This window comes from Salmo salar, chromosome ssa06, assembly GCF_905237065.1.
Source record: "Salmo salar chromosome ssa06, Ssal_v3.1, whole genome shotgun sequence".
Taxonomy (NCBI): Eukaryota; Metazoa; Chordata; class Actinopteri; order Salmoniformes; family Salmonidae; genus Salmo; species Salmo salar.
In genome coordinates, this window is record NC_059447.1 from 28,605,612 (window position 1) to 28,616,523 (window position 10,912).

General features: G+C 42.4%; 1 protein-coding gene across 2 annotated transcripts in view; it reads right to left on the reverse strand.

Moving 5' to 3' along the window:
* The window catches only part of spop (speckle-type POZ protein), a 113,981-nt gene extending 104,203 nt beyond the window's left edge, over nt 1-9,778 (reverse strand). The window contains exon 1 of one of the 2 annotated variants that reach the window (XM_045719452.1): nt 9,695-9,778. The gene's annotated coding sequence lies outside the window, so the exon portion shown is untranslated. 2 annotated transcript variants of the gene reach the window in all.
* Nucleotides 9,779-10,912: the final 1,134 nt, after the last annotated feature.

The following is a 10,912-nucleotide window of genomic DNA, read 5'->3' on the forward strand; positions in this document are numbered from 1 at the left end:
TGGCTTAAGTTAGGCTGCTACCCCCAAAGTCAAGGTGCTACCCCCAAAGTTAGGTTGTAACCCCATTCCATGGCCTTCAATATCATCAACTTGAGCAACAACACATGCTCTTGCTAGTGATCCCAGCAGCAGTTTTAGTGAGTGATGAGACAGGTGAAGTGACAGTGGGTTGTATAAAGCCTATACCAGTGGGTTGTGTATAGCCTATAGATAGCTGGTGAGTGGATTTATGAAGATGGAGGGGTTCTGTAATAGAGTGTTGGTGAATTGACCAGCCTCCACCCTTCCCTGACCATAGGGAGCATGTCTGGGAGAATGAGACTGGAGATCTGTCATACTGTCTGGAGCTGACAGGGTTAAATATCAACTGATAAAACTACTGCTCTATTGAACGACAGAGAAGAAAGGAAAGGACACACTAGGAAAAAGCCCAACAGGAACAAGCAGAGAGAGGACAAGCTCTTCCCTCTTATTAAGAGTTTCTCCCACAAATGCTGACACCCTCACACTGCCAAATTAAAGGTTTTTGATCACACACACACAATGACAGTCACATGCACACGTTTCTTTCTTGTGCCGCAACATCCATACACTTTGCTGTCGTGGCTCAGTGCATGGATGCCGTGAGATCAAAGATTTTACAGATCGTATGAGCTGCTTTAGCGGTGGGCTGCAGGGGTCTGACATCCCCTGCCACGGAGACAGAGGTATGGAGCAATGGAGTAGAGAGAAAGGAAGAGAGGGAAGAAGAATGAGAGAGCGAGAATCCAAATGAAAGGCTGCCAAGCAAAAAGAGGTAGAGGTACACTGAAAAGCAATACAAAGCTGACATAATGAAAGGGGGGGGGGTGAGAGATACATTGGCAATGTGTGAGAGAAGTAAGCACAGTAAGAAGTAAGCACATGGGCAGAAGATTTAAGTAAAAATGTCTCACAAAAATCACAATATCAAAACAAATACTCTGATCAGAATTGGATCTTAGGCCAACATTAGGGTTATGTTTTATTTAGCCATGTGCCAAATAGACATTTTTTTCTTAACGTTTAAACTGCCATGTTTGGGGGGGGGGGGGGGTTCCATTTAAAACGATAAAAAAATAAAACTATCCACATTTATTCATAATGCAAATTAAAATGGTCCTATTACAGATGTATGACCGTTTGTGCCGGGCAATAAAGTTAAATCTACCGCGACCCTTCTACACACATAGAACGCAGTACAGTAACATGTCCATAATTGATCACTTTGCCCATTTTTTTTTTTTAAGTGCCGCATCAGCAGCATATGTACCTTTTCAGACACTAAAATTCTGCTCCAGCATAGAATGTTCAATTGTTTCCCTGACAACAAACGTTGCTGATTGATGCTGCTGTGTTGTTTATGCTGTTTTTTATGGTAGGGTAGCTAGAAGTGCTTTCTTTCTACTAAATGTCTTCTTAAGTCGCGATAACTAACATACTTTAAAGTACTTTTTTTAGTCAGAGCACAGGCAGCAGGCATGCTAGGATTGAAAGTTCTGGATGCCTTGTGATGGAAGGTAGTCCCGCTTCGACATTACTTTACAGACAAGTAAAATGGTGTTCATGTCTCCAGAGAAGGTTTCTTGTCAGCGTTTAAAAAGCCGTAGTGTAGCCTACCCTAACAGACAAACAAGCATGTCGTAACCGAGGCGCTTACAAAGAGGACACATATCATTATATCTGAAAAGGGTAATCAATACAGGCTACACCAGTAGCCTACTATAATTTCATGAGACAGAAACACCCCTAACCACTAAGAATAGCCTACACTGTGCAAGACTGGCCCGAAGATACTGTATACTGCCAACACCAGTGCCATGAATAGCCTAAGCGAGGATATTCTACATGCAACAGACCAAAGACTGAACACACACTTGGGTCATTAGCGAAGAGAAAGAGCAGGCAGGCCAGCATGAGGGAGAGACGAGGGGCAGGCAGAACCGTATACGTCTTGGTAATCTGCATCTCGCAATGTCTTAATTGTCTTCCATGCCTCGCAAATTCACCAAAGTAGCCTAAAGTTCACCTCTTCCTCTCTGAGTTTATTTAAATTTGATAAGATTCCATACAGGAAGTGCCCTGTCTGACAATTTGTTCTCCTTCTGTGGTATCTCTATCGAAAATACAGCATCTGTGCTGTAACGTGACATTTTCTAAGGCTTCCATTGGCTCTCAGAAGGCGCCAGAAAGTGGAATGACGTCTCTCCTGTCTCTGGGCGAAAAACAGCAGGAGATTTTGTGAGTGGTCAGGCTGGGAACAGTGACACTGGAGATGCGCGTTCATGTGAATTCTCAATTTTTTTCTTTCAGCCTTTGAATGAACACAACGTCGCCCGGTCGGAATATTATCGCTATTTTACGAGAAAAATCGCATAAAAATTGATTTTAAACAGCGTTTGACATGCTTCGAAGTACGGTAATAGAATATTTTGAAATTTGTCACGAAATGCGCTCGCGCGTCACCCTTCGGATACTGACCTGAACGCACGAACAAAACGGAGGTATTTGAATATAACTATGGATTATCTGGAACCAAAACATTTGTTGTTGAAGTAGAAGTCCTGGGAGTGTATTCTGACGAAGAACAGCAAAGGTAATCACATTTTTCTTATAGTAAATCTGAGTTTGGTGAGGGCCAAACTTGGTGGGTGTCAAATTAGCTAGACGTGATGGCCGGGCTATGTACTCAGAATATTGCAAAATGTGCTTTCACCGAAAAGCTATTTTAAAATCTGACACCGCGATTGCATAAAGGAGTTCTGGATCTATAATTCTTAAAATAATTGTTATGTATTTTGTGAACGTTAATCGTGAGTAATTTAGTAAATTCACCGGAAGTTTGCAGTGGGTATGCTAGTTCTGAACATCACATGCTAATGTAAAAAGCTGGTTTTTGATATAAATATGAACTTGATTGAACAAAACATGCATGTATTGTATAACATAATGTCCTAGGAGTGTCATCTGATGAAGATCATCAAAGGTTAGTGCTGCATTTAGCTGTGGTTTTGGTTTTTGTGACATATGCTTGCTTTGAAAATGGCTGTGTGATTATGTTTGGCAGGGTACTCTGACATAATCTAATGTTTTGCTTTCGCTGTAAAGCCTTTTTGAAATCGGACAATGTGGTTATATTAACGAGAGTCTTTAAAATGGTGTAAAATAGTCATATGTTTGAGAAATTGAAGTTATAGCATTTGAGGTATTTGTATTTCGCGCCACGCGATTCCACTGGCTGTTGACTAGGTGGGACGCGAACGTCCCACCTTGCCCAGGGAGGTTAATGTACAGAAAAAAAATCCCACGTCAAAATGTAGGTGATATGCATATTGGCTAGAGCTTCATGTCCAAACCGATGCTGACATTAGGTGCCAGAAAATGTGGCCAAACTTTAATGAGACTTAAATACAAAAATAGTGATGATTGACAAATATAATGAAGGATAATTAACATGAGCATCTAAAGGCTTGATTCTGTCGACATACTGGAGCCAGGGTTCCTTCAGATCAAATGGTCACAAGACTGGAGAGTGAAGGACAGTGCCTGTGGCGCACCACACGTCACCCACCTTAAATCTGAGCAGGGAAGGTTAGCGTTTCAAAATTATTTAACCATAAATATCCAGATTTTAAACAATTATGTTAATGTAATTTTATGAAGCATGTACCTTTTTTCAAAGTAGCCTAGCATAGCCAAAATACAACCATAGAAATGTTGAGGGAATTGTTTTATAAACACTTAATACGACATTGAAAACAGCAGGATTCTCATGTTCTACTGGTTTTCAAATCAATGTTATTTTATTGTCCAACAGCCGAAAGCATAATCCTAGTCATATTAGTAAACCATGCTAGTTAATGCATCTTTAGATCTCCCCTTAATTTTTTACATGAAACCACTGGTGCATGCGGTGCACTTTTGAGAAAGATGTTTTCCTGCTAATTGCATTTTGGAACATTCACGGATAGCCTACAGCCATGTGCGCATTGTTGAGCTTCTAATATAAAGAAATAAAACTATCAACATTATAATTAAGCTAAACGGTCTGATCTGTTGCATCAGCCACATTGGTTTTTTTTTGTATTTTTTATGTGCAGTGGTTAGATGAATTTTAAAACAGTCCGTTTTAAACCATAGACATTTATCATCATCACAGGGACAACGGGACTCCCTTAATTTCGAGCACTGTAGGGAAAAGTATTTCGTTGTAATTGTAATGTTGCACTATTTTATAGGCCACCAAGGGTGGCTGACCATCCTCCAGGAGAGCCTTAAAGGGGCAGTGTTGTATTTTGAGACAGGCTCGACAACGCAAAGAGTGTAGCATACATTTTGGTCTGAGTCTTTATGGTAAAAAAAGATAGTAATGCATGGGTCCTTGCATCATACAATGGCGTGCAAAATGGTGTTAGTGGCATGACAAGCAAAAAGTTAATGTCTAGCCCTGCCACTCCATATTCCCTTGACAAGATCTCCACAGCGATGTCAGCTCTGCCTCATGAATATTCATCCACTTCATTAACACACAAGTGGTGAAACAACATATTGCATGAGCCTGACATTATTTGGAGAGATGGGAGGGAGAGAGAGAAGGAATAAAATACAGATGGGACAGACGCTAGAGAGAGGAGAGAGTCCGCTAGTAGAGACAGTAGAGACAGACAACACAATAACTCTTTACTGAACCTCAAGAGTACCAGAAAGTTGTCCTACATTATTCCAAGATCCAGCAGCCCCCTCTCCCCCAATTCCAACCCCAGATAAGGCTCTCTAAAAGCAGGCGCAAAGGCAAGGACATCAGGCAGGGAATTACATTCCATTTTACCTTGGAAATCCTCCAGGAACAAAGGCGACAAACAGCTGCAATTTCTCTGCTCATGTCTGGCTGCACACACAATGAACGGCTAAGTGCAGCGTGGAGGAAGCCACAGAGCAATCTGCTGTCATTCTACTGCCATTCAGCCAGAGAAGAGAGTCTGCAACCTGGTGTTGTTTTTCCAACCTGCCCCCACAAATACACACTCTCAATCACACAAGTGTACAAAGAATGTTTGTTTCCTGCACATAGGTTATGCAAACCCACTCCCACAACAGAGACATACTCAAATCCACTTAGCTACAGACACACACTGACAAACCTACACACAAACAAGATTATTTTCTCTTTATGCTGTAATGCCAGTGAATCTCTTTAGAGGGACGGCAATGGGGGAAATCTCCATTCTCTAGTGATGTCCTCAGAGACCCAGTGAGACAGCACACGATATTTCCCAGCTAACTTCTTTGATGACTGAAAAAGTGGGTCGCTTTGGGGAAGCAATAAGACAAAGTCAGTCGTCACCCAAAAACTTAGTCCGGCCTTGTCCCCAGCTTTTTAAAGGCTGCGGAGCGAGGGCCTCGGACAAAAACGCCCAACTATAATTGGAACACGGCCCAGGAATCGATACTGCTGCTCGAGTAACGGTCCTCAGCCAGAGCCATTTCATATTATACCCTCCATACCTGTCTCTGACAAAAAAATAAAAAAGAATAAACTATTTCAGAATGGTATGAACTATTGATTTCACTAACGCAATCCTCTTCCACCCCCAACATCACCTCTCTCTCCCCCATCTCACTCGCTCTCTCTATACCTCCACCTCACCTACTATATAACTCCTTTTCTCGTTCCATCTCATCTAGATTTGTTCATCTTTTTATCTCCATCTTTGCACATAACACTCCTCACTCCACCTGCATTAAACCAGTTGCTCTCACTCCCAATTTACTAGACGATAGTTTAGCATCTCCCTCTGTAAAGTCTCACTTATCTTTCTCCCTCCATCCTTCTGTCTGGGCATCTCTTTATCATTTCACCTTGAATTTGCATGGCACTTAAACCCTGTCTCACCCAATCCTCAGAGATATCACCCATCTAGGTGTAGTTCATTCCCCAAATACCAAACAGCCATATGGAAATTACCTTTGAATTCAATTGGCCTCACATCACAACAGCAAGATGGTCTACTGCTGCTTTCCAAGCTCAAATGGCAGTAAATACCAGCACGATTAGATCTGACTTTGGGGCCACGGCCGCTTCTAAATCACTGCATTGTCATTGATATTCAGATAGCTTCCCGGGGTCAGCGGCAAGGCTACTCGGCCAGGGAGAAGTAGGCCTCTAGCCCCCAGACCAGGCAGGCCTCCAGCCCACACTCTCCACACCCAGCCAGCCAGCCACTCACTAAGCTAAACCGCCACCAGCACAGCAAGGCAGCACATTTAAATACATCTAAATGGCAGATGGAGTGAGCTGTGCCCGGTTTCCTGACACCGATGGAATTTACACTTACGAGTGTTTTAACAATGCATCTTTCCTATAACGTCCAAAGACTTAATACGCATTTCCCAAAACACCACGCAGAGAGAATGGTCGCTAAGTGTGTTGTAGGAGCATGTGTCGATACTGATAGGCTGGAAAGAAAAGGCAGTGCTGCTCTCGGATCAGCTTTCTCCATTAAAGATCTTGCCTTAACATTAGAATGATTTCACAATACTGACGACGGATCAGAACTTAGAAGTTACCACCTAAGGCTGCAAATATTGAGTCTTATTCTAATGCTTACCCAATAAAAATGCACTAAGTCACCGATTTGGCACATCATTGCGCATGTTAGGCTACACATTATGAAATATATTGAGGCAAATTAGAGAAATTAGCAAAATAGAACAATTGATTGAACATGAAATGTATTTCTATATGATTGAAATAGGCCGATAGCTTACTGTTAATATTTGAATGCAGTTCAGTTTTCATTTGAATAATATTTTTAAACGTAGCTTGGAATCAATTGCAAAGACATTGAAAACTCTGTATTTGTAGTTATCGGCAGTCACAGAGAGACATACACCATTTGATTTTGTTTAGCGGAGATCTTCTGTTCTACGAGCGGTCTGAGGCAAGCATTAAATTCAAAGTGCAATGTTAATAACGATGGTTTAAGGAAAAAGCTTGGATTTAACAATGCTCCTACGAAGGCTCTAACGATGAACTAAACCTTCTGATGCTTCTGGGAAACCGGCCCTGGTTTGTGTTTGACTTTAAAATGGATGCCATAACGTAATGGAAGAGCAGCAGGCTTGGTGTTAGTCTGGCTGAAAAATGGCCTGGCGTCTCTTTAAGGTGACTAAAAACATCCACTTCGTCTGTGTCACTCCTGCTCCCATCCTGTTATTGGAATGCAGGAACGAGCAGTGGAAAACCATTAGATACCGCCACTGTCTGCATCAGTCACACGCACACAAAAAACATTTCATCCCACACATCCGAAACAGCCAATAGCACAGGCAGGCGTTTGCGACCCCAATCCATATTTCAATTTCCAACCTCTCAGCAAACTAATTCAATACTTGTTGCATTCCCTCACAAGTAATCAGCATTGTGAGAAATGGGCTTCTTCTAAAGCTGCACCTGTAGTGTCACACTGACTCACACACATTTACTGGAGCTGCACACACACACACACACCTATTGCCACCATTATCCACATATATACTTAACACAAGTGGAAAGACACAGTTACACAACTAAACTGCCTGGACGCACACTCCAGTGCTCTTCTCCTCACGGCTCTGTGGCCATGTGGAAGCTGAGGCAGGCGGGTATTAGCGACAAATTTAGGAGCTTAAACAGCGACAGCTTTACGATGCCTGAGCGGCCTCTACCACTCCATTGCTGTCAGATTACATTAGCTTGCCCTCCGCCATGCACTTCGATTGGCTGTTATTCCTAGCAGTTACAGAAGCACCTCACATAAATAAAATAGTGTTCTGTCCTATGGATGGTGAGGAGAGCCGGGGGATGGTGTGTAGAGTGCATCTCCGCTAAATCGAGTGCTGTCCAATTTAACATATCATAACATAGAATGGATGGAGTTGACTGGGAAGTGATGGCTGGCTAGGAGTTTGTGTGCAGTGACACGACTAGTTAGGCACTGCAGTACCGGTAACTTTTTAAGTGTTCCATCGCCAGTCATGGTCATGGAGGTGTTGTGCAACGGAAATGTCTTTTACCATTTTGGCCTAATCACTGACGACAGCCTGACTTTAAATACAGAACAATGGAACTCTGTGCCTGCTCTGAGGATCCTTTCCGGTCAACGCAGTCTGAAAGCAAGTACAAAATGTGTCTTCATACAGAGAAGCACATTCCTGTTGACAACCACAGGGTTTTCCTTACCGTTATGAGATGGCTGCTTCTCAGCACAGCCACATTGACTGGTGAGGCCAGCATGTCAAATCAAGGTAAGTACTCCAGTCAGACAAGTACTGCACTCACACCAAAATGACTTTCCCAGTTAAACAGCTGCCAAGATTAAGTCTCTGCACTCAAGCCACAACTAAACACCTGTCTTCAGACTTTCACAGGCCCTATTTTCCTCATCAATAGAGCCAAAACTCTCACTTACACTGAAATAGTGTAGGCCTATCAGTTTTGAGGTGTCTGTTGGAGCAGGTGTGTGGCAGGTGAATGAGTACTTCTAGCGCAGCTCCTTGAGGGCAGCTTTTAGGACTGGGACTGTAGTTGTTATCTATGCTGTCTCAGAGCATACCTCACTAAACCACTCAGATGCTCAACTAAACTCCAACATGGTTCCCTCAGTTTCAACCTTCGTGTGTTTACAATCTGGAAAAATGCTGAAGGACCACACAAGAATGATTGAGAATTCCCACAGCACTTCATGTACTAAAACTAATCTTGCGTCAACATTTTATTTGGTGAAATACCAACTGTCCCCCAAAACGCCCACTTAAAAAACATCTGCCACCCTAATTTTCTCTGTCTGTGCGTGGTGAACTATATTGACAATTTCACAGTTTGCTCATCTTTAGGCAGGACCTTATTCTGCAATGCAACAACCCCTCAGCCTGGCTCTTCACATTCTCTATGGAGCTCAACTTCTGGCAAAAGAAAACAGTTCAGTTTCTGGCAAAGGACACTGTGCCGCAGAACTCATGCAAACAAATACGGGAGACAAGTGATGGTGACTATCTGGCAGGATACAGGCAGTTGTGGGATGGTGGCTTCAGAGCAAATTGTGGGTTCATAATGTGGGGGGGAAATGCTTTTACTGACGCACAGGGCCCCTGTGAGAATTACTCATGTATTCATTTCTAGGAATAACCCACCTCTTTCCCGCACACCAACTGCATAAAATGAATCTTTCCTAAACAAATGGTCAAGCTAAAACCAGCTGTCAAACCATTGTCAGACAAGCGCGAGGCAGCGTAGATTGGCTAGCTAACTAGCTCAGCTTGCTAACCAACTAGCTAGCAAGCTGGCTAAGTAGGAAACTACAACAAGTAGTTTGCTACATTTTAGCACGATTAGCTAATGTTTGGTAGACGATTTGTCAGGGCTTGCTTCCCGACGAGCTAACTACCAGTCTGCTGGCTAGTTAACTAGCTAGCAAGCCAACGTTAGGTAGCTAAGTGTAGCTTACTATCTTGAACATCAACAGTCGAGATTGTTGAGAAGGTAAAATAGATAGATACAAGTTGGCTAAGTGCCTTCCGTATTCCTGTTAGATACCAAACTCACACGTTCACTGGTGTTTGGTCTCAGAATGAAAGCGAGTACAAGCAAAGTTTCGAATTTGTTCAAAGCAATGTTTCCTTTTGTTTTAAAACTCACCTTTTTTCAGTCTGTTCCACGACAGGGTAGGATTTTTTTTGTCAGCACTGGCACTCTACATCCGGGTTATGCCTGTGACGAAAGCATGCACGCCCATACCAAAACATTGCCATGCTTTGTTATTTTAGCTAAATACTTTATTCATGAATGTACATGTCTTATTAATACATTTATTCATGTAAATATAAGAGTCAAAAACCTCTGTTTATTCTTTTTGAGAATTAAATTGAACATTAAATAAACACAATTCATTCTTCTCATAGCAAAAAAAAACAATCAAGACACGTTATTTTTTATAATGTATTGTCTGTATTCCCCTCACTGTCGTTTGTAATGCTTGTATACTCTGTTTTAAACTCATTGTTTTTCTATATATTTTGAATTGGTTTACAATAAAGTATAACTTATATAATTACCATGCTGTGATAGGACAGTCAGTATGTGAAAAATTCTGATGATACAGTCTTCTTCTTCCTCTTCTTCTTCTTCTTCAATGAAATGACATAACAATAACGAGGCTATATACAGGGGGTACCGGTCCCGAGTCAATATGCTGGGATACAGGTTAGTCGAGGTCATTTGTACATGTAGGTAGGGATAAAGTGACTATGCATAGATAATAAACAGAAAAGTAGCAGCAGTGTAAAAACTGTGTAAATAGTCCGGGGAGCCATTTTATTAATTGTTCAGCAGTCTTATGGCTTGGGGTAGAAGCTGTTAAGGAGCCTTTTGGACCTAGACTTGCCGCTCCGGTACCGCTTGTTGTGCGGTAGCAGAGAGAACAGTGTATGACTTGGGTGACAGGAGTCTTTGACAATTTTTTGGGCCTTCCTCTGACACCGCCAAGTATATAGGTCCTGGATGGCAGGAATCTTGGACCCAGTGATGTATTGGGCCGTATGCACTGCCCTCTGTAGCACCTTATGGTCAGATTCCGAGCAGTTGCCATATCAAGAGGTGACACAACCGATCCGGATGCTCTCGATGGTGCAGCTGTAGAACTTTTTGAGGATCTGGTGACAAATGCCACATCTTTTCAGTCTCCGAAAGGAGAAAAGGTGTTGTCGTGCCCTCTTCACGACTGTCTTGGTGTGTTTGGACCATGATAGTTTGTTGGTGATGTGGACACCAAGGAACTTGAAATTCTCGACCCGCTCCACTACAGCCCCATCAATATTAATGGGGGCCTGTTCAGCCATCCTTTTCCTGTAGTCAACG